The following is a 24,224-nucleotide window of genomic DNA, read 5'->3' on the forward strand; positions in this document are numbered from 1 at the left end:
ATCTTCACCAACCCCTCATCAGACAAAGGTCTGATCTCCAAAATAGACAAAGAACTCAAGAAACTAGACACTAAATCTCTAATTAACCCAATTAAAAAATGGGGTACTGAACTGAACAGAGAATTCACAACAGAAGAACTTCGAATGGCCAGAAGACACTTAAGGACATGCTCAACCTCCTTAGCGATCAGGGAAATGCAAATTAAAACCACTTTGAGATGCTATCTTACACCTGTCAGAATAGCTAAACTGAAAAACATCAATGATAGCCTATGCTGAAGAGGATGTGGAGTGAGGGGAATACTCATCCATTGTTGGTGGAAATGCAATCTTTTACAGCCACTGTGGAAATCGGTGTGGCAGTTTCTCAGGAAACTGGGAGTCAACCTCCCTCAGGATCCAGCAATTCCACTCTTGGGAATATACCCAAGAGATGCCCTATCATACTACAAATGTATTTGTTCAACTATGTTCATAGCTGCACTATTTGTAATTGCCAGAACATGGAAACAACCTAGATGCCCCTCAATACAAGAATGGTTCAAAAAGGTGTGGAACATAAACACATTAGAGTTCTACTCAGTGTTAAAAAAAATGACATCTTGAATTTTGCATGCAAATGGATGGAAATAGAAAACGCTTTACTGAGTGAGGTAACCCAGACCCAAAAAGAGGAATATGGTATGTACTCACTCATAAGTGGATTCTAGCCTCAGTTAAAGGTCTGTGAGTCTATAATTTGTGATCCTAGAGAAGCTAAATAAGAAGGTGAACCTGAAGAAAATCATATAGTTATCCTCCTGGATATTAGAACTAGGCAAGATTACCAGGCAAACTCGGGTGCATGGGGGGTAGGGGGGTGGAAGTAGGGGAAGATGGTTAGGGAGAGGGGAGAGGGGGAGGATTGGGGATGGCTTGGGGGAATGGAAGGGGGGAGGGAGGATGGATGGTTCTGAGAGCAGGGAAATTTATATCTCAACTAAGGGAGCCATTTAAGGGTTTGCAAGACCCTTGATTCTGGAGGGGTTCCCAGGCCCAAGGAGAGGTCCCCAGATTGTACTCTGGGCAGCAGAGGAGAGGTTGCCTGAACTGGCCTTGGTCCATAACCATACTGACGAATATTTTGCATGTCACCACAGAACCTTCATATGGCGATAGATGGAGATAGAGACAGAGACACATATTGGAACAGTGGACTTAACTCCCTAGGTCCAAATGAGAAGCAGAGGAGGGAGATTGTGAGCAAGGAAAGCAAAATCAGAGGGGGCCTTCATCCGACGATGAATGGAGATAGAGATGGAGACCCACATTGGAGCACTGGAAGTCAGGACCGAGAAGGGTGCGTTCACTCACTGATACAAGGGGACTGATCGAATGAGAGCTCTCCAAGGCCAGCTGGACTGGGACTGAACGAGCATTTGATCAAACCGGATTCTCTGAATGTGGCTGACATGGGGGCTGACTGAGCCCCCGAGGTCCAAATGAAGACTGAGAAGTCTTTGACAATGGCACTGGGTCTTGTCTTGTCTTGTCTGCAAGGACTGGCTTTTTGGGATCCTGGCCTGTTTGGATGCTCACCTTCCTGGACCTGGAGGTAGGGGGAAGGAACTTGGATTCCTCACAGGACAGGAAACCCTGACTGCTCTTGGGAATGGTGAGGGAGGAGGAGAGGGAGTGGGGGGGAGCGGGAGGGTATTGGGAGGAGGGGAGGAAGTGGAAAGAGTGTTTTCGGATACTTGAATAAACAAAAAAAAATAAGAAATGCTTTATAGAGCTCAAGTAGTTATAACGATATGACATGTAAATAGTAGCAAGCAAAGGAAATGATGCAAGTTATTAAGTGAATATTTTCATATATTTTCATGCAAAGGAAACAGAAATGTAACTCACTCTTTTTTAAATTTATTTATTTATTAAAAATTTCCACCTCTTCCCCGCCTCCCTTTTCCCTCCCTCTCCATACCTCTCCCTCCCCTCCTTCCCCTCCCTTACTAGCCTTAAGAGCAGTCAGGGTTCCTTGCCCCGTGGGAAGTCCAGGGTCCTCCCCCCTCCATACAAGTCTGTAAAGGTGAGCATCCAAACAAGCAAGGCTCCCACAAAGTCAGTCCATGCAGTAGAAGAAAAACCCAGTGCCATTGTCATTGGCTTTTCAGTCAACCTTCATTGCCAGCCAAGTTCAGAGTTTGGTGAGCTTCCATTAAATCAGTCCCACCATTTCAGTGGGTGGACCCTGACTTTCTTGCTCAAGTTCTCCCTCCTTATGCTCTTCATTTGGACCTAGGGAGCTAAGTCCAGTGCTCCAATGTGGGTCTCTGTCTTTATCTCCAACCATCGCCAGATGAAGGTTCTATGGTGATATGCAAAATATTCATCAGTGTGGCTATGGGACAAGGCCAGTTTAGGCAACCTCTCCTCTGGTGCCCAGGGAACAATCTGGGGATTTCTCCTTGGGCCTGGGGACCCCTCTAGAAGCAAGTCTATTGCAAACCCTAAAATGGCTCCCTTAGTTGAGATATTTACTTCCCTGCTCCCATATCCATCCTTCCTCCATCCCATCCATCCCATTCCCCCAAGCTATCCTGAATCCTTGCCTTCTCCTTTCTCTCTACCCATCTCCCCTTACCTCCCCCCCTTCCCCTTGCACCCAAGTTTGTCTGGCAATCTTGTTCTTTAATCCATTTGGACTTGAGCTTTGTGCATGGTGATAGATATGGATCTACATTCTTCTACAGGTTGACATCCAATTATGCCAGCACCATTTGTTAAAGATGCTTTCCTTCTTCCATTGTATACCTTTAGCTTCCTTGTCGAAAATCAGGTGTTCATAGGTTTGTGAGTTAGTATCCGGGTCTTCTGTTCGATTCCATAGGAAAATAGGGGCTGCAACCATTAAGAATCCTTATGTGCAGGCCATATACCCACTTATAAACAGCAGCCTTTCCCTTTCTCCCAACACCAAAGACCTGAATCATCAGCCTTCTCACAAAAAACTTCCCAGGTGAGTTCTGCTTTATGGTTTAACTTTCCTTTCTGTCCCCTTACTTCCAAACTACAACAAAAAGTACTTGTGGTTTCTGTTGAAAGGCTTAAGTCCCCTACCACAGCATCTACAATGTGTGCTTCACAACTGCCTTTAAAATCAAGCTCAAGGAAATCTATATGTGTTCTTACTTTCCAAACTGTCTTTACCTTTCCAAACAGGATGGACACATGTGGCACCACACATATATGGAAGAATTTACAAATAAACACTGGATAAAATAAATAACTATTAAAAACATACAGAATAATTCAAATTTTTATTGATTTTTCAAACCTACCCCAATGAAATGTAAGAATTCTGAAATGATTTTGTAGATTCTGTTCACACAGTAAATATAAAGCTTTGCCACCAAGAACAGTTCAGACCCAGGGGATATTTTAATTTGAAAATTTGGAATATAGCCATTCTTAACATATTTGAAGAATATAGAGTGATTTAACACATTTCAGTAGGTCCAGGTCTTTTTTCTTCCTTTGATCTTGTATGATGCATTGTACTTGAATAAAGTTGGCAGTAAAACTAGTGATTCATGCTATTCTGAGAACAATAAAAATACCAAAATAAGAGACATTATTTTGAGTGAGGTAACATAGACACAGAAAGACAATTATCACATGTACTCACTCATAGATGTTTTTAAACATAAAGCAAAGAAAGCCAGCCTACAAACCACAATCCCAGAGAATTTAAACAACAATGAGAACACTAAGAGATACTTACATAGATCTAATCTGTTACACATTTGGCCCTTTAAGGGGCAAGCCACGCCCACTCTTGCCAACAGAGTGACCTCTCCTCACCATCTTGGATTGTACACTTACTGTTCTCTTGCTATTGTGTGTTTCCCTGTTTCCCTCTCTCTCTCTCTCTCTCTCTCTCTCTCTCTCTCTCTCTCTCTCTCTCTCTCTGCCCCCCCTTTCCCCTTCCCCTGAAAAATGTTTCAATCTCACTCTACATGTTGTGTCTATCCGCATCTCTGTCTCGTGCCCACCTGCCATGTGTCTTCCTGCCACCACATGGCCCACTTTCGGGGATCTTGCAGAGACCCACAGCCAGTCTTGTATGGGTGGATCGCAAGCCGTTCTCCCAGGACGAATGGGATTTTAAAGTATAAAATAATCTACATGGGAAGTAGAAAGTAGAAAAAGACAAGATCTCCTGAGTAAATTGGGAGCATGGGGTCCTGTGGGGAGGGTTGAAGGGGGGAGGGGAGAGGCAGGGAGGGGAGCAGAGAAAAATGTAGAGCTCAATAAACAGCAATAAAATAAAATAATAAAAAAAAGAACACAAATGACCATCCTGAGTTTACTAAGTCAATGAGTGTATATATCGGTATTGTGTTATGTTCTACTGAGACAATTGAGACTTCTTCAATATTACGTCAGAACAAGTGACAGCACAATTAAAGTGGTGTCATTAGTCAATATAAACCAATTACAAACCCTCAGCCAGCGAAGCTATGGATCCATTATTCAAAAATATATAACTGATCTAATAAAATTCTACTTGAAAAAATGTTTATATTGTGATCATGTTCAATATACACGACAAAGACATCAAATTCCTTATCATACAGAAAATAATATTATTTTTTGTTCCCAAGCATCTAAAAATTATTACTACAGTGTTATGTAATATTAGTTTAAGATGTGTTACATTCTTTTATGCTGTGGAATATTTATTTAATAGTTCAAAGATGTGCCGCATTCTTTAATGTTGTATTTGATTAAGTCTGCAAGCTGCATTACTTTGCCTGTAACTAGTTAGGAGAGAGAAATAGGAGGAGTAATCTAGACTAGAAGAGAAGACCAGAAAGAAGCAAGCAGTCAGAAAAAGAGTAGCAGAGGAAGACACCAGGGAACAGCAACCCATCCACAAAACCAACCAAGGAGTAAGAAGGAAAGAAAGATATATAGAGTAAAGGTAAAAGGCCAGGGGAACAACATAGTTAAAGGGAAAATGGATAATTTAATTTAGAAAAAAACAGACTTGAAACAAACCAAACTAAAGCCAGGGGTTCATAAGTAAGAAAAAGTCTCTCTCTCTCTCTCTCTCTCTCTCTCTCTCTCTCTCTCTCTCTTCCTCTCTCTCTCTCACTCTCTCTCTCTCTTTTAATTTGGGAGCTGGTTAGTGGCTCTCCAAAGAGTGAAAGAAAAAAGAAAAAGAGAAAAAAAAAACATGGTAATTAATTAAATATCATTTAAAATAACTACAATACCTGGCTATGAATTATACATACCAAGTTTTCAATGTTCAAACTAGGAAACTCATTGATGAGAAATGTCACAGTTGATTCAATAATCAGTTAATATCAATCTTGTCAATTTTTACCTGATGTGAACCTTTCACTGATGGGGAACCATGTTAGGCAATCATCTTTAAGGGGTGGATTATAGTTAAGGCGTGGTTTCACTGGGACCCAGGGAAAAGCCTATGCACTGCCCAGGTGCTCTTCCTCTGCACCTTTTCCTGCAGGATATTGCTGTACTTGGATTTCTCATTTCCTGTTTCATGAGTTTTCCCCTTATAATAAATAAAATACAATTGTTTTATCCTTAGCTAGCCTGGTTATTTCAACATTCCACTTCTTCCAAAACTCTACATTCGAAACTCAGAAACATGTAAAAGGGCCAGATCAAGTGAGTTCTACACAAGCATTAGGGGTCCAGTGTTTCCAAAGTGTAATGCTAGGATGTAGCCATATCTGTAGGACCAGGAAAGGTTACCTCCAAGAACAACTTGTAGCAATGATGTAAACAGTCACTTGAGGTTGGAGACAAATGAGTCAGACTTGGGAAATTCTGCTCAATAAAAGGAAGGAAGCAAAAACCACATGAGGAAGAAGGATGAGAAAATAAAGGCTGATTACAAAGTAGAAGAGAATTAATTCACTGATGCCATGTTGTACATGATGTAAAGGATGATAAATATAATGAAGAGAAAATAGCAACACTGAATAGACCCAAGTATACATAGATAAATTGACATCTAAAAATATGTCCCTCTTTTTGAATTTTTAATATTATGTCTTTCAGAGACATGGTAGAATTCATCTGAAAATTTCCCAAAGAAGAGGCCAAGTTTCTATATCAGGAAAAAAAGTTTTATTTATATATATATATATCTTTACTAATAAAAGAAGAATATTTACAGACAAAACTAAATATGAGACATAAGTTTAAATGGAGGGTTTTGACATTGAAATTTCAGTTGGGATATTTTCTTTAAAGTTTAAGGAATTATAGCTTTGATTTTTTTTAACTGGTATTGTGTCTCATTCATATAGCTCCAAGTTAATAGTGTTTATATGATATAGCATTATTTTTGTCTTTTGCATTTTAATTCAAAAACTCATGATTATTTGAAATTGCTAACATATTGCAACATTAAGTTTTGAGTGCAGTGTTAGAGCCAAAACTTAAACAAAACTTAAAAATTGTTTTTTGTGACCTAAAGTATTCTTGTAAGCAGCAGCCCCTTAAAGCCACCCCTTCTGTACTTACAGTTAAATATTTTTGCATGAGCAATCACTCTGTAGACTAAGAACTTAACAAATGTATGGTGTTTTACAAAGTGCCCTGCTGTCAGCCTGGTTCTTATCTGTAAGTAGTCAGCAAGGCAACTCCACTTATCCAGAGAAATCAGCTGAAGACTAGCACCCTATAAGGAGACCAGCAGTTTGCTGTTTTCACTGATGAAATAGGCCAAATAGGGTTCTTTTCTACATCTCTCTCCACAAACTCTCTTTGCACTCTTGCAGTATAGTGGCTGGGAACCTGTAGAAATAACTGACCTTGGAAATTTGAACAGTCACTTTCATTTTGGTTAATAAAATTTGTTGTGAGTTGCTCCACCATTGCTCATGTAAATATCATGTTCATATTCCATGGGAGATGGACAGACTTGCCCTCGACAGGAAAAGGCTAACCAAATAAATCATAAGAAAATAGGGGCTGCACGGCGTATTAACTGACCATCCAGGATCATAAGACATAAGACAGATCTCTCTTATATATAAATCCTAGCTAGTTTGTCTTTGAGTTGTGTGTGTGTGTGTGTGTATCTGTGTAGACGAGTTTGATGTTTTAGTATGAGTTGGTACATACCAAGGTGAAAATGTGGCAGTCAGAAGGCAACTTTTGATGATTTTCCTTTATTCTTACAAGGCCTCTGTAATTTCATTTTTCCCAAGCTTGCATTTGAGATTCTTGAGATTCTTGCAAGTGGCCTTGTCAGCGGAGCAGCAGGTGACAATTCTGGCATAAACCCACAAGGACGAAAATCCCTGATGGACTAATCTTGGATAGGAAAGGCTCCCAGAGACCACAGACTCCAAACAAAACTGTCATTTGTTTCTGCTGTGCCTTTTCATGTTTGCCACTGCCCTCTTCCTCTGGAATTTGGCATGGTGTTAAGGGGGATGGTGAAGATCCCCACTGCCTTTGGGGATGTAATGTCTTTATCTCATTGAAATATCCCATTTTACTGGGCATTTTTACCTGTGGATTATTATTAAAATCATTTCTTTCTAAGTTACAGCTAGAACACATGAATTTCTATTGAGGAACCACATAGACTCTGGCTTAGGCTAAAGATTAAGAAAACGCTTTAGTCCCAATAGCCCAACTAGTTTAACTTACTTCAATCATAATGTTGGGAGATGTGTTCACTGGTTTTAGAGTACATCATAGCTAAAACATAGCCTTTGAAAAAACTTAAGATTAGACTAAGATTACTTTGCTAAATAGCGTTAAGGTGAAAACCTCAAGAAGACAATCTAAAGTTTTAGAAAGGCACAGAGTTGATTGAAGAAGGCGATAAGATCAGGGAAGAACGACAAAGCAGAGCAATTATTACTAGCTGCTGTGCTTTCTGTGTGAGAAACTGCTAGTGATCAAAGATTATGATTAAATCCTTGTATTCATTTTTGCCCTCAATCTCCTGATGAAAAGCAAACAAACGAACAAACAAACAAACAATATCAAAAAAACCTTTTGAGTGGTTATGTACCTTAAAGAGTTAAAGTAGAAACTTAATTGTTCCTTTCAATATATAAATGTTTAAATTTATAATCCCTTTATGATTCTTTTTCAGTTGGTTCTCTCTCTCTCTCTCTCTCTCTCTCTCCAAGACAAGACAAGGTTTTCCTGTGTAACAGTCCTAGCTGTCCTGGAACTAACTCTTATAATTTTTTTCTATAATTTCTTTTATTTTTTTAAAAAGAAAATAAACTTTTTTTTCCATTTTACATACCAATTCCAATTTCCCCTCCCTCTCCCCTCCAGATAAGACCTTAAGTAGTAGAGGAAAGGGTGCCTTTAAGATTCTTTATGAGAATACCTTTTAAATTATCTAATAAAGTTGGTTCTTCCAATTTAAATGCAAAATACAATCTACCATTAAAAGAATATTTTGTTTATGTACATACTGTTAATCTATAACAAGTTGTTTGGGTATGAATGTGTGTGGGTTTGTTTTTTGACCTGTAATATGTAAAATGTTTAATCTTGTAAGGGAAATGGAAGACATGCTACTTTTTTACTAATATTCGTTATAACCGTTAACTTAATGAACAGAAAGTAACCACATTGTAATTTTCTTTTCTTTTCTATTCTTTTATTTTATTTTATCTTTTTAGTTTTTCAAGACAGAGATCCTCTGTAGCTTTGAGGTCTGTCCTGGAACAAGCTCTTGTAGTCTAGGCTGGCCTTGAACTCACAGATATACGCCTGCCTCTGCCTCCGCGGTGCTGGGATTAAAGGCATGATCCATCACCTCCCGGCACACATTGTAATTTTCACATTGTTTGAAAGATTTTGCTAGGGTATATAATCTGTAAGGGAAAAAATAAAGAGAGTTAAAATGAGTTAGTAGGAGAACATCAAAAAGGAAAGAGTTACATTGAAGTCATCAAGAATGAGGGAAGGAAATCATCAGTAAAATAAAGAATAGAGAATGCAAAAGAAGAATAAAGGAAAAGTTTGGAGGAAACCATCAAGAGAGTGTGTGAGTGTCTTTTCCTTTTACATCACAGATAAAAAGGTTGAAGTACACTCTGACTCCATGGATTCCATATGAGCCGGGTGCTGCTGGAGACTGGCCCCCAAGGCAGGGAAAGATTCTCCTGTTTCTCTCTCTCTCCCATTTCTCCAATAAGTTACTGTGGAGTCTATGGATTCCCAACTCAGGTTCTCAGATTTATACAACAAACAGTTTTAACCACTGAGCCATTTCCATAGCAGCATATACTAACATCTAATTCGTAGTGAATTTGTGTGTAGGAATGAGTACATATACAAAACATCAACATAGATATATAACCTTGAGAGGGAAAGAAGGACTTTAGGGAACAGGTAATAATATAATATACATGACACAAAAATTATTTAGGGATATTGTGTGATGGAACAGGAAGAACTGGGAGGAGGGGCAGGGAAAAGGAAGAGACGCACAAAAGAGAATGAGCTTGTAAAACTCTAAATCTCAATAAAACTACAATCAGGAAACTGGCTACTTTATATGAAACTTTAAAAAATAACATGAATTAATCATTTTTCATCCAACACAGAAGTTTTACAATAAAATCCATGGTAATGGTCAGCTATTTGAAATAAGAATTCAAATAGTAGATCCTAAAACTGAGCTGTGTAGAAAAAAATATAATGAACACATTTCACTTCCTGACAACAGAGATAAACTGAACTTATGTAAGATGTTTTTCTGTCTTCTTACTGCCGCTCTCCTGTGTGTTTTGTGATTAAGGCTCGGGAATGATTCTAGTCTCACTTTGGTATTTCTTTCAAATGTCTAGCTTTGTGTCATGTTAGATAATAGTGAGACTGCAAGTCAGGATACAGGCAGTCAAGGTGTCTAAATTGGAATTTCCTGCCACAAATATTAAATATGAAAATTTAAGTATGGTGTTAATATTTGGATGATGAAAGAAAGAATGCCTTGAGGTTAGGACTTGGGAGAGGAAAGAAAGGAAACTGACTGGTAGTAAATGAAGGAGAGAATAAATCACAATGCAGGCAGAATCTTTCATAAGATGACAATATATATATATACATTTACACAAATAGATATAGATATAGATATTTGTATAAAAGTTTGAAAAATTAATAAATAAAAAATAAATTATGAGAGAGAGGAGGAGAATATAACAACCATTGGAGAGAAAGAGCAAAGCTACCATGTGGCCTGTGACACAGGCTTTTATTTCAAGAAAGTAGGGGACAGAGACAGAAGAACAGAAATCCAGACCTTCCTGCATATGACTGAGTCACTGCCTCAAAATGAAAAGTAAAAAGACTGTTGAAGACAGAGCTCAGCATTGGAAATATGATGTACCATGCACAAAGAGTTAGCTTCATTAGCTATTGAGAACCCTACTCTCAAAACAATAAAAAAACAAACCAAAATTAGAGCCACCATTGTGGGTGACTTTGGGAACCTATCCTTGTTGAGAAAATTTCAGAAGTGGGTTCAGAGTACATATCTGAGAGATATTTCCTGCCTGAAGGGATAGCTCTTGGAGTATTTACAAAACTACTCTCATCAGTCATTGGTTGAAGGCTGCTCCCTGGTAAATGTATTTCCTCACACTTCCTGTCTAACTTTGGGTATGGCAGGCTACTGAAACTGGAAAAAGCTTCAGGCAAAGAGACCAGATGTTTGCAGTAGTAAGTAAGTGTGGTATGTTCTGACGGCCTGCAAATGAGGAAATACAGTAGGGGAATTTTTACCACCTGCTCCATAGCAATGTGTACAGAGAGAATGCTGAATCTATGTCGAAGGATATGCATTAGTTCAGAGCTGTTTCATAATATACACAGGATTAATATGTTTACAATTTTCAGGTATAGTCTAAATAAAAATTTGGAAACCTACTAGTGTTTAAATATCAAGATAAACTTTAGTATTCAAATGTTTGTAATTGATATTATATTTTTATTATCATCCTTTGTGTATATATGATGCAAATAGACTGAAATTTTAAAAATGTATTTTGAATGTATGAAAAATATCTAGTGTGAGAAGTTATTATTTTGCATATCTCTGTGTGTTTATATATTATACATATATAAGCATCTGTATTAAATTAATTAAACTTTCTTGAAAAAATATATTCACCATAGTCAATATACTATTTTGCAGTCTGAAAACAGATATACCATAAATGAATCTTGTACTCAAATGAAAATTGAGATTTTCTAAGATATATGCAACAAGTCAAATTTTCTTTTAGTTCACGTCAACTACATTTTTACTATGTGAAATTGTTTTCACTGATTGCACTCCAAAACACAGAACTCATACTCAGGTTTAGTGTATTAAGGCTATTTTAACACACTCAATTTGTTTCAATATTCTCTATTTTAGCCTTATTTTTCCCCCACTGCAAAAACTTTTATTGAGAACTCACCAGCTGTGCAAAGTGTTGCTGGCATTAAGCACCTTCTTCCTTGGCAATGAGGTCTTTCTTGAGTGGTCCCATGAATGCTTTCTCCTTCTCCATGGTGTGGAAACAAACAACGTTGGAGGAGATATCAAGCAATTTCAGGTCAGTCATCTCCAGAACACATTGGTCTGCACCAATAAGGACTTGCAGAGAGAGATTCCTTGCTTATTAGTTCCCACCATACAGCCTATGAACGTGAAAAAGTAATTGGTCACCTCATCATAATGGGCCAAGCTACCCAATGATTGGGTTCTTCTCAGACAGGTCATAGTCAATAGATGAATTGTTCTTGATCAGCTGGCCATCCTTACTGAGGCAGCCTTGGCCAATCTTTTAAATGTGTTAATCTCTGTTTAATGATGGCAGCCTTTCTGCCCAGCTGGAGTCAGAGGGAAGGAAGGCCACTCAGGTCTAGTGCCAGGCTTCAGTACAGGCAATCTTACAGGGACATTTCTTTGTAAGTCATCAATTGGTGACCTCTTTGTAGCTGTTGTCCTTTGTCACCCCATGACATCAATTTTGTCATCCTATTTAAACATCTGATTCACAGGAACCTGCAGCTCCCTCCTTTCTGGAGTCCAGTCTAGCTTCTCAGCGAGTGTCCCAAGTCACCTGGATCGCCATCAAGTGTGCCTTCTTCTGGCAAAGAGGAAGCAGATGCATCTGAGTGTGGGCAATTATCCAGATGACTTGGCAGTACTTCTTCATGCCACTAAAGTTCTTTAGCTGTTTCTTACCAATGTCATCCTGCCCTTTCTTCCAGGACTTGCTGAAAACCTACTTTTTAAATTTGTGCCAGTTCTTGCAGAAACACATTTTACTCTCATCACTGTTGTGCTCAGTAAATACTGTATTAAAGGTTTCATGTGATTTCACCATATCCCATGATGTCTACAGCTATTGTGAGTGGGGTTTCAACAATGGTTACAACCTCCACAACTTCCTTCTTTTTCGCTTTGGATTCTGGTCTACCAACTTTCCGTGTGATGTGAGTCATGCAAGTCTTGCAGCCTGTAAAGGAGGTGAAGTGAAGAGGTTTGGAAGAGTCACTCTTGGGAAAACTTTTCACTTTCCCACAATGCTGGCTGCTAAGTTTCTGAGGCAAGAAGCTCAAGAACCCATGCCTGGGAGCAGAGAATTTCCTGTGAGACTTTTTGCCTTCACATTCTGTCAATAGAGCATGTTAACCTTATTTATAATTGAATACACATGAAAATTCTGATGTACATCATTGAAAATATTAATGTTTTCTCCCATAATTTTTGATGTAATATATTTATGCTAAAGATCAGAAGCTGGATATTAAGTCCTTTGCTTGTTGTAGATTTTTATTGTTATATAATGGGTGCATTGCTACATTAGTTTTTCCCAGCTTCAGTTAAGATTCTCCGGTAGTATTCAAAGTTACTACTAAAATCATCAGTCTCATGATTTATATGCTTAATAATCATTTCATTGGGCTTGTTTTCAATATCCCAAGGGTATTTTCCTTTGAAACCTCACTTTTAATTGAGATGGTCCCTTGTAACATGTGTGATAGAGGAATGGTACTGCTTTCATGCTGCTGAACTAATTTGCAATCACGGCAGATCTTCAGCTTTCTTTCTCCAAAACGTCTTAGACCACCAGAGGGGATATTCATTCAATTAACGTTTCTAAGTGAATTAATTTCTCCATAGTTTTACTGATTCCTGTTTTACTGAGAATATCTCTGAACCTGAGTATCATGTTTTCTTTCATTCTGTGTATTTAATTGTTTTCTGACATCTTATATTTAGGCAGTGTGCACTATTTTTGACAATGTCTTTTTAACCTTATAATGATCAGCTGAATTCATCCAAAAATTTGCAACTAGTTTTTATTGTAGCCTTATATGAGAATAGCAGAGAGAGTTATCGTGATAAGGTTTAAAATTCTTGAATAGTATAAAAATAATGGCATGGAAGATCATAAAAAATATTCACTGAATTATTTGGAGATCCTTTGCCTCAAAATGTTAGCTCAAGGTATTTATTTGTTTGTTTGTTTATTTATTTTTTCTACCTCACAGTTCTTATGAGTATATATTGTGGCTTCCAGGTTCTTATTGATTCGTTTCTGTGTTAGCAAACCCATGTGTCTCTGTCAATGTGCTTTTTTTTTGTCTCTTTTTCCTGTGTGGTTGTTTTGTCATTTTCGGATTCATTTATTTTTGAGTCATTTAATTTTATTACTATTTTTAAATGCCATTTTTTTTCTTTTGTAACTAGAGGGAGAGAGGGTTTGAATCACTATGAGAAGGAAGGCAGGGAGGAAACAGAAAGAGTATGGTAAGGGGAAACATAATTAGAATATACTGTATGAAGTACAATTTTAAATGACTCAGACACAAACACACATATATGTACAAAGTAAAAAAAAGTTGAAGGATGTTTAGGAAAATTCAGGATCTTTATTTGGCTGTGTAGAATTTGACAATTTACAGAAAAGAAAATTTTCTTTCAGTTTCTGCAATAGAAATTGTGTTATGTTTTTCTTAATCATACTATCTACTATACTAAATTTAAATTATTCTACTGCACATGAATGAATCCATAATTAGCTAAATCTTCATTAGTACAAATGAAGCTTTTATTTACAGAATGACACATATAAATTGGTATAAACACATAGATACATTGTGATCATTAGTTTGTGGAAATGAACAAAATAAATCTAAATCAAATTGGGGCATAAAGGTTTCCAGCCACACCTGTGTGAATTACTACAGTGGGAATGCCCACTAGAAATGAGTGCAGCATTGTGCACTTATCTGGGACCTAGACAAGAAGATGGAAGAGAAGGAAACATAGTCATCATCACAAATGCCATGTGACCAGCTGCTTAGGCATCTGAGTCTGTAACTTCTCCATTACAATTGGTAGGACTTCCCTCTGAGTCAAAATAAATCCTTTCTTCCTTCAGTGTGTTGCCAGGGTATTTCATCACAACTACAGGAAAAATATATGACTTATGGGCATGCAGTTTAGGAACATGATGAATTTTCAGGACTGTGCCCACAAAAATCATGACAAGCAGAAATGTAATACAGAGGAATGAGAACCTTTGAAAATTCAAATCTTAAGACTCACTCCATGTTTTGAAATAAAATGTAAATTATTATTCTATATTAAATAATTCAACACTTGTACTTATATTCCTAGTATACTGCTTATTGCTGAAGTAATGTATTGCCATTGTAAAATTATTTTCAATCAAAATTCCTTAAAATTAGGAATACATAATATCTAACAGGAAGTTATATGCTCATTGATTAGCTATGTTTCTTAGTACGAACTTAATCAATAGATGACTGTTCATTAAGTATAAGTAGGCTAGTTTAAAGGGCTTATCTAAAAACAGAAATTTAGTTACTCATGATTTTCTGTTATTCCACTTTATTGATTTGCAGTCTACAGTATTTCTGACCTACATCATAGCCAAATACTGACAACTGAATAATACTTCAGTTATGCTAAGTAGAAAAAACTTAGCAACATTAAAAGAGGGAAAGAATTTGTAAAAGTTGACAAAAGATGTGTTGATATGATAGACTATCAATGAAAAACTAAATTGTGAATGTTTTCTGTCATTAATTAAATATTTATTTTTTTCTAATTTCAAACAGTGATATAAAATATTTGTCTATATCTCTATAATTAACAGCAAAATTGATCCTCTTCATTTTAAACACATGAGTAAAAATTTATAAGTATTTTAGTATAAGAACTATTTAAATTTTTTAACATTGCTGACATATAATCATAAAATATGTAACTCTAAATTTTCTATATATGTAAATACTCATTCAAGATATAACAATGTAACTCAGTTCCAACTTAACATACACAATTCCCTAGGTTCATATGTCAATACATGCACACACACACACACACACACACACTCACTCACTCACTCACTCAGTCCACACCAAGTTACCAGTTGTTTAAAATGTAAATTAGCGTGTGTGTGTGTGTGTCTTGATACATGAGTCATGGCAATTGTGTGTGCATAACTTGAAGTAATTATTTTATAAAATAATGTAACTTAGGTTCATCCATTCAATTTATTTTATCAATTGCGACTTTATAAATAGTAAGGCACTGACTCAATTGGGCCATTAATTAATTCTTTGAATAAGTATATCATATGAACACTTCAAAAGCAATGGTTTATTAACCATTTAATAAAACACCTAAAGTACAAAAAAATATGTCTCATGAGGACATGAAGACATGAAAAAAGTTCACAGCAAGATACTGCTTTTCAAATGAAATCAACTTATTCCCTTTCATTTTCAATGTGCTCACTAACTAAAACTGACTTAAGAATTTTTTTGTGAAATAAAATTTTATTTAAATTAATTATTTTAAACTCCACTAAGTATATATTTCAAAATAAACTGATATTATATAGCATGACTACTTGGACGAGGTGGGCAAGGTGAAGCTTTGTCGGAAGCGACAGTGACTGTTCATCTCCACATAAACTACAAGGAGTACACACACTCTTACTTAAGCTAGTTTTCTAAGTAGTTAGGAAATCAGTCAAGGAAGACATAGTTTCTGAGTGTAATATATCATAGAAAAAGTTTTCTTTGAAGAATGAAGAAAGAAAGATACAATTGAGTCACAACCCCAGTTCCAAGCATTTGGAAGACTGGAAGGGAATTTGGTAAGGTCTGAGCTCATCATTTCTCAGTTGCCATAATATATTCTCTGAAACAATCATCTTCAAAATAAAAGGTGATTTATAATATTACAGACAACAATTGCTTACTACTATCCCTTATGGTCTATAATATGACAGCACATTATGCCAGAAGGACTGTGATACTGCTTACTGGAGGGCTAGAATACAAGCAAGAAAAGGGTGAGGAACTGCAAGCTAAATACTTCCTGAAAAAGTATGCATCAACTACTATTGAGTTAGCATAGGTTCTGTGGGTGAACACTCACTAAAATATCAGGATAAAATAAACATCTAATACTCATAAGTGAAAATATAATGAACCTCATTACTTTCTAGTTGCGGGGTCCCACAGATGTGATTCTTATTCCACCTTGGCTAAAGGGCAGAAAGGTTGAGCTTATTCTTGCTCTCTCAAAGTTCCTGACAACAGGTGTGGCTACAAACAGGAAATCCCGATCTAGGGTGTGGTTAATTAGTATTTTGAGTATAGAGGTGGATCCGCTTCACCTTGACCAAAGGTCACAGAATATGAGAGTACTTGACTGAGTACACTGTGTTTATTCCTTATATCATGCTAATGATGTCTGTTGCCTCCCCCTCTTCTTCTGGAGTGAAGAATAAAAGCATATAAAAAATAAACATTGGTGAGTTCAGTATTCACTGGAATTTCCCTCTGGATGCTGTTCCATGTTTCTGTCTTTTATTTCTCTCGAATCAGTTCCTTTTGCTTAATAATTCTAATCATCATGTTCCTACCCTGGAACATGCAAATCTCATAAGGTTGGATCTTGACAGATGTGCCACACACTTCAATGTGTGACTTGCGACACGTACAAGAGTTTAAAAGCAAAAGGGTATGAATGTGTGCTCTGATTTCCTACCACAAGGCTTCAGCTCTAAAGTAGCCTGGCTCAACTCTCAAAGTCATAAGGTAGAATCCAAGTATGCATTTCATGGCAAGTGTTTGTGAGAAAGAAGAGTAAGGCCTTAGATTTGTTATTCAGCACCAGAGGTGCAGAGGTGTTGTGGGGAAATTTAGCTCCAGGCAAAGCACAAGGCCACTATCAAGTGACTGACATACTGAAAATGTATTCGATAGAAAAATGGTTCTGTTTCTTTTACTGTACTTCTAACAGTAGAAAAAGGAGCAGAGAGTGTAAGCTACTATAAGGCATTGTCTTGGAGCTCAAAGCTAGGACTGCTATGGGCGGATTTGGTACCAGGTAGTAACAAAACCCAATTTTTTTATACAAAGACAAGACTTGACAGGGCTTCTAAATTTGCTAGCATATCAGGTATGTGGGTCAGATATGGGATTTGGCATGTGTCACTGCCAGCATTAGAACACATTTGAAGCATACTACACTCCAAGACTGTGCAAGATTCTTGAATAGAGAAACCCAATTAAACATGGCTTTTTATGGCCATGCAAAACTCTCTATCAACTGTTCCTCAATTAATCACAAACTTTTATCTCTAGGCAATTTTTTTATGTGAATTTGTGAGTATGTATACCCAACATATCTCTCTCTCTCTCTCTCTCTCTCTCTCTCTCTCTCTCTCTGTGTGTGTGTGTGTGTGTGTGTGTGTGTGTGTCCTTTACACTAGGAAATTTGTGAATACCAGAATGGATTTCTGTTTTATTCTGAATTATCTCCTTAATACTGTACAAGTTCTTGTTGCCTTGTGACTCATACTTGACTCAACTAAGCACTGGTAGTTGTAAGATTGCCTCTACCGACACTGTTTCAACTGCACACAGCAAAACATTACATTATCCACTTGCTGAGGTTGGAGGAGAGAAATAAGTCAGTCTTGAAGTCCTGGAGCTTGTTAGCAGATTTATAAAACCTACCACCTGTGAAAATTTTAATAGTTCTCATAATCATCCCTACTAGGAGAAGAAATTTGTGGAATAGAGTGATTACATATATGGTAACATGTAATCCCAAGGAGTCATACACATTCTGGAAACTGTTCTCACCTGTGACTGGTTTCAATGGCCTCCATCAGAATAATATAGTCCATCACATTGTGGACATTTTTCTACTCCAGGAATGAATTGACATTGGCAGTGTGGAGAATTCCATTATGACATACCTGTTTGATGTTACTAGTCAGAGGTCTGTTCTGCCAGATTAGATTGGGACAGTGTCAATAACAAGCTAAATAAGTCTAGTAACTGTCCAAAGACAGGCAGATGCCATAATGCTTAATCATATGACACTGACAGTTATGGAAGTCTCTACCTCATGTTACGGATTCGGGATGGAATAGGTAAGGGGATGATTGATCAGTGAATACATGACTATAATTTGGCTACAACAATTATGAATATGGACTGTATAGCATGGAGACTTCAGATAACACTCTTTTTCTATTTATAAATTATTCTATACACAAGAAAAAACATCTATGCTACGATTCTTTTAGCCATAAACATAAGTGTGTAGAGAGAACTTGTGGATATGATATGGATATGATCCATTTTGGTTATATATGATAATTGGATTCTGTGATGTCTATGGAAAAGGGTCATTTAAATGTAAAAATTACTTTGTGATAATTGTGTACAAGAACATAAAAAATTACTTAGAAAGAAGAATTCCTGGTGTGATATTGCACAATGGTGTAACCATAGATAACTATAATGTTCTGAATATTTCACAATGCTGCAAAAAATATTAAAATTTTCATCATAAATAAATGTTAATGTTGGGCTACATATGTTTAACAAGATTAAAAGTTTGTAGACTATATACAATATATCAAAACCTAACATGTTACTTCATTAATATGTATAACTGTTTTAATTCACCAATTGAATATTAAACTTTGAAAAGATATCAAGTGATGTCTAATACTTTTAATAGCTGGAAAAACATTTTGGAATTTGTTATAGATTGAATTGTCTATTTTTTCAAAAAGTGTGTCTCCTTATGTCTTAAATTCCTACATGCTAATAATCAGAATTGGTGATTTAGGAAGGCAGTAAGGCATGGATAAGTTATGGAGTAAAAAGTTCATAGGTTAAGATTCGTGTCCACATAAGAAAAGAAGGCCCTAAGATGTATAATCTTTCTCTCTCATTCTCTCTTCCTCCCACACTCCTTCACAATGACTATCTCCTCACACTTTCTCTCCTATATAAGAGTACAGAAAAATGACCAACTCATATTTGAACAGATAGTGACAATACAAATTTAATCTGTTGATGCTTTGATTATGTGCTTTCCAACCACCTTATCTGTGAAATATAAGTGTTCTTTGTTTCTTCTCCTTAGAATATTTAGTTACAGCAACTTGAGATAACTAGGTATATAGTCATAATTCTTTGAAAGTGAAATATATTTGGGTAGAAACCCTATAATTTCTATGACCTCACAAAGGCTTTGCCAGAGGTTTTTGTATAGAAATTACTTTGAAAGTATTAATTATATAAAATTAAAAAAACCCTCAGTTGCAACAGAGTGCATAGGCTAGTAGAATAGAGGAATTTTCTTTCCTGACTTTAAATTTTGAAAAGAAATTGTTTATAATAGCTGGTGCAGTAAAGTATAAAACTCTTTAGAAAACATTACTTGTTCTGAAACCTACCAGAGTTATTTTGCAAAATTATTCTCAGGTATGACATTTTCCTCTAACAGAAAAGAAACTGTATTAGGATTCTCAAACTGTAAATATAATTGAATTGAATTATATTGAAAATGCGAGTGACAAATAAGGATATACTGTTTTACTTTGCTATATAGGTCGTGATGTGTAACAGTGAGGCTAAAGCAAGAGGCAATCTGAAGTCTGTGATTTTATGGAGATTGCCTTGGAGAACATACTGTCCTTTAGGAAGAATAATAGTGTGATGTGTTATCATTCTGCATTATATTGAACTAACTTCATAAAAATAGCTAAAATCTCTTTTCAAAAACATTTTAGTTATTCATAAGTTTCTATATTCCCTTGAAATACTTACTCACAAAATATTTGAATTATTTAGAATTCTATATGTCTTAATGGAATTTTTAGGATATTTTGTGTAATATGAGATATCACAGAACTTCCTAAACTCTATGTAATAGAATTCTATGTTGAAAAATAAAACTGAGGAGATCTTCTGTATTTATTTATTCTAATGAAACTATTCCTGATTTCCTTATTAAATTATATTTAATAGAAGCTGTGTGTGGTGCAGTATGCGTCCATCCTCAGCTGTGAGTTGATTCAGATATGTAAGTTCAGCCAGAGGACCTTGTGTTATAAAAATCCTGTCTTATAAAAAAATTAAAGGAAAATTGATGGTGATGTGGAATATCACAATATTTTCAATAGATAAGAAAATCCTATGCTTAAATTCTTCAGGAAAGAAGAGAAAGTTATGACAGACAGCAAAGGCTGCGAGATTAATAAAACCTGCAAGACAAATGACAGTAGAAGGCCTGGATTTTCCCTCTGTATCCCAGATTTATTTGAAAGAAGGAAACCAATGAAAAAGAGCAGAGGCAAGGGGAAATGATGCAAGGCTATGATAGAGCTCGGTGAAATTGTAGCAAGTGCTCTATCTCCTTGAAAATCACAGAGATACAGATTATTTTGTATGTTAATGAAAATAGAAATGTTAGGTGGAGCTGAAGAATTGGGGAAAATAATCGATCTGCCCCAAAAGATGCATTGACTTTAATTAGCTATGGATGAAAATGTCTTCAATTCATTGAAGGCAATCAATAGAGAGACTAAAGTTACAAGACACTTATAGGTAGAAATGACCACTTTTCCAGTTTTTTTTTTCCACTCTTCCTTTAAACACACTGAGCATAATCCAAACATCCTCTTCGAACAATGAGTTTGAAGTCATAAGACATTTGTTTTATTTGTAGCCTACGAGATCTACAACAGGAAAAACACATGCACTCACAGATGCCTTTCATACTTGATAGTCCCTGATCCAGGTCTGTGAGACTCCAGCCTTGTGAGATAGACTCAGGGGTGGTGCTGTATCATCTCTGGCTGACAATAGTAACTTTCAGCTCAGAATAACCCACAGAAACAGCCAACCCAGTTGGACTACTTTGGAATTTCAGATGTGTAGCCCGTTTTATCAGCTAATCCGCCCAACGTCAAACAGGGTAACAGGGTAGTTCTGCTTAGATGGTAAAATTTACCGTTGAATTTTAAAGCACCAATGTAGTCTTTTGGATGAAAATCAACCAAAATTATAGCTTTATTTAAGACTAAGCTGTGAAGGCCTCCAGAAGTGAATCTGTTCTACCTTGACTAAAGGTCAGACATCGTTCAGACCTATTCTTGTTCCTTCAAGATTATAAAACAGGATGTTTAACTATGGTTTGGCTACAGGATATCTTGTATAGACAAAACGATGTTTTCATTTAGGTGTGGTTGCTTGTTGTTGGTTTTTGTTTGTTTGTTTTGTTTAAACTGTTGTTAATTTTTATTTTTTTTTAATTTTTTAATTTTTTTTATTAATTTATAAAAGTTTCCACTTCCGCCCCTCCTCCCAATACCCTCCCATTCCCCCCACTCCCTCTCCTCCTCCCTCTCCAGCCCTAAGAGCAGTCAGGGTTTCCTGTCCTGAGGGAAGTTCAAGTTCCTCCCCCCTCCCTCCAGGTCTATGAAGGTGAGCATCCAAACTGACTAGGATCCCAAAAAGCCAGAGCATGCTGAGGAAACAAGACCCAGTGCCATTATCAATGGCTTCTCAGACAGTCCCCGTGCCAGCCACATTCAAAGAATCCGGTTTGATCACGTGGTCGTTCAGTCCCAGTCCAGCTGGCCTTGGTGAACTCTTATCAGATCAGTCCCCTTGCATCAGTGGGCGAAAGCACTGCTCACAGCCCTGCCTTTCTTGTTCATGTTCTCCCTCCTTTTGCTTCTCATTTGGACCTTGGGGTCTCAGTCCAGTGCTCCAATGTGGGTCTCTGTCTCAATCTCCATTCATCATCGGGTGAAGGTTCCCTCTGGTCCTGCCTTCCTTGCTCATGTTCTCCCTCCTTCTGCTTCTCATTTGGACCTAGGGAGTTAAGTCCAGTGTTCCAATGTGGGTCTCTATCTCTATCTCCATCCATCGCCAGATGACGGTTCTATGGTGATATGCAAAATATTCATCAGTATGGTTATGGACAAAGGCTATTTCAGGCACCCACTCCTCTGCTGTCCAGGGAACAATCTGGGGACCTCTCCTGGGACCTGGAAACCCCTCTAGAATCAAGTCTCTTGCAAACCCTAAAATGGCTCCCTTAGTTGAGATACATACTTCCCTGCCCCCATATCCATCCTTCCACCCTCCCCTCATCCCAATCCCCCAAGCTTTCCCCAATCCTCAAACTTGTGCAGCCACTGTGGAAATCAGTGTGGCAATTTCTCAGAAAACTGGGAGTCAACCTCCCTCAGGACCCAGCAATTCCACTCTTGGGAATATACCCAAGAGATGCCCTATCATACTACAAAAGCATTTGTTCAACTATGTTCATAGCAGCACTATTTGTAATAGCCAGAAACTGGAAACAACCTAGGTGCCCCTCAATAGAAGAATGGTTAAAGAAAGAAGGTGTGGAACATATATACGTTAGAGTTTTACTCAGTGGTGAAAAACAATGACATCTTGAATTTTGCTTGCAAATGGATGGAAATAAAAAATGCTTTACTGAGCGAGGTAACCCAGACCCAAAAAGAGGAATATGGTATGTACTCACTCATAAGTGGATTCTAGCCATAATTAAAGGTCTTTATGCCTGTTATTTGTGACCCTAGAGAAGCTAAATAAGAAGGTGAACCTGAAGAAAATCATATAGTTATCATCCTGGATATTGGAAGTAGACAAGAGTGCGAGGCAACATTGTGTGCATGGGGGCGGGAGTGGATGGAAGGTGAGTGGGTTGGAGAGAAGGTTGCTTGTTGTTTTGAGATGTAATTACGCTATTCTTTCTATTGTAGTAAAGAAGTCCTTTGCCTTCTCCTCCTTTTGGATTGGGGTATATAAGAACTTTAGTAAATTTAGAGCAGATCATAGTGTTCACTGAATGCCCTCCCAATTCTACCTGTTGTCTATTGTCTGTTTCTCAATTGTCTGTTTCTCAACTCTTATGCCTCTCTAAGAACGGTTGAAAATGAAACTCGATGGCTTTCAGAACATTTGGTGATGTGTGTGGAACAGAGGAGTTTCAACTCAGGTGATTATGGCTTTTGTTGCTCACCCAGAGGAATAAGAGAGATATTGGTGAATATATGTTCATGGCACTCTGATATCATTCTGCAGTCTAAGTAAGGAAAGAGAATCCAGTGATAGTAATTCCCAGTTTCTTGTAGACCTGCTGCGCAGACTGCCCAGACCTCTGTGAGTTTTATTACCCTAGATCTGGTTGAGGAATGCTGACTGGTGTTGTCCCATAGATACAATATATCTTAGGACACAGAATTAACTTTGGCAATGTAATGTTTCATCTACTGTTGAAGAAGAGGGTCTGAAGAACTGGGACCTCAGAAATTTCCCCTCTGGGGAATGAGACTTGTTGAAGCAATCATATACTCTTTTGGAGGCAATGACAACTAAAACTCTTCTTCAGCAAATGAGGAGGAGTGGAATAAAGGTTTTGCTGCTGGTATTTGAAACTTGAGAACTGAAGCAGCTCAAACATATATTGAGAAGTTGGGAGTAACAATGCACTGGACTTTCGGAAAGGAAAATGAGTCATAACTTACCCATCACAAAAATATTTACTTTGATTAAAGCAAAGTTATAAGAATTTCAATTTGAGATCGCCAGCCATCCCAGCTTCCATGCAGAGGGCGATCGGAGGGGTGAGTTTGCTTCAGGCCTGCGGCAGGGGCCCTGCGAGGAGGAGCTCGGACTTTCCCCAACCCCATAGACTCTCAGGTCACCCTGCGGTGCTGGCTCCACCCTGCTACGCTCGCCCACCTGCCATCCCAGCTTCCATCCAGGTACAAATTCCAATATTTCTCCCTTCCCCCTGGGGCCATAAAATTCCCCAGCTCAGCTGC

The 24,224-nt window shown here is 37.4% G+C and overlaps 1 pseudogene; it reads right to left on the reverse strand.

Annotated features, from left to right (window-relative positions):
* Positions 1-11,474: 11,474 nt before the first annotated feature.
* Positions 11,475-13,146, reverse strand: LOC125397576 (large ribosomal subunit protein uL3 pseudogene; annotated as a pseudogene).
* Positions 13,147-24,224: the final 11,078 nt, after the last annotated feature.

Source organism: Myodes glareolus, chromosome 15, assembly GCF_982192425.1.
Source record: "Myodes glareolus chromosome 15, mMyoGla1.1, whole genome shotgun sequence".
Taxonomy (NCBI): Eukaryota; Metazoa; Chordata; class Mammalia; order Rodentia; family Cricetidae; genus Myodes; species Myodes glareolus.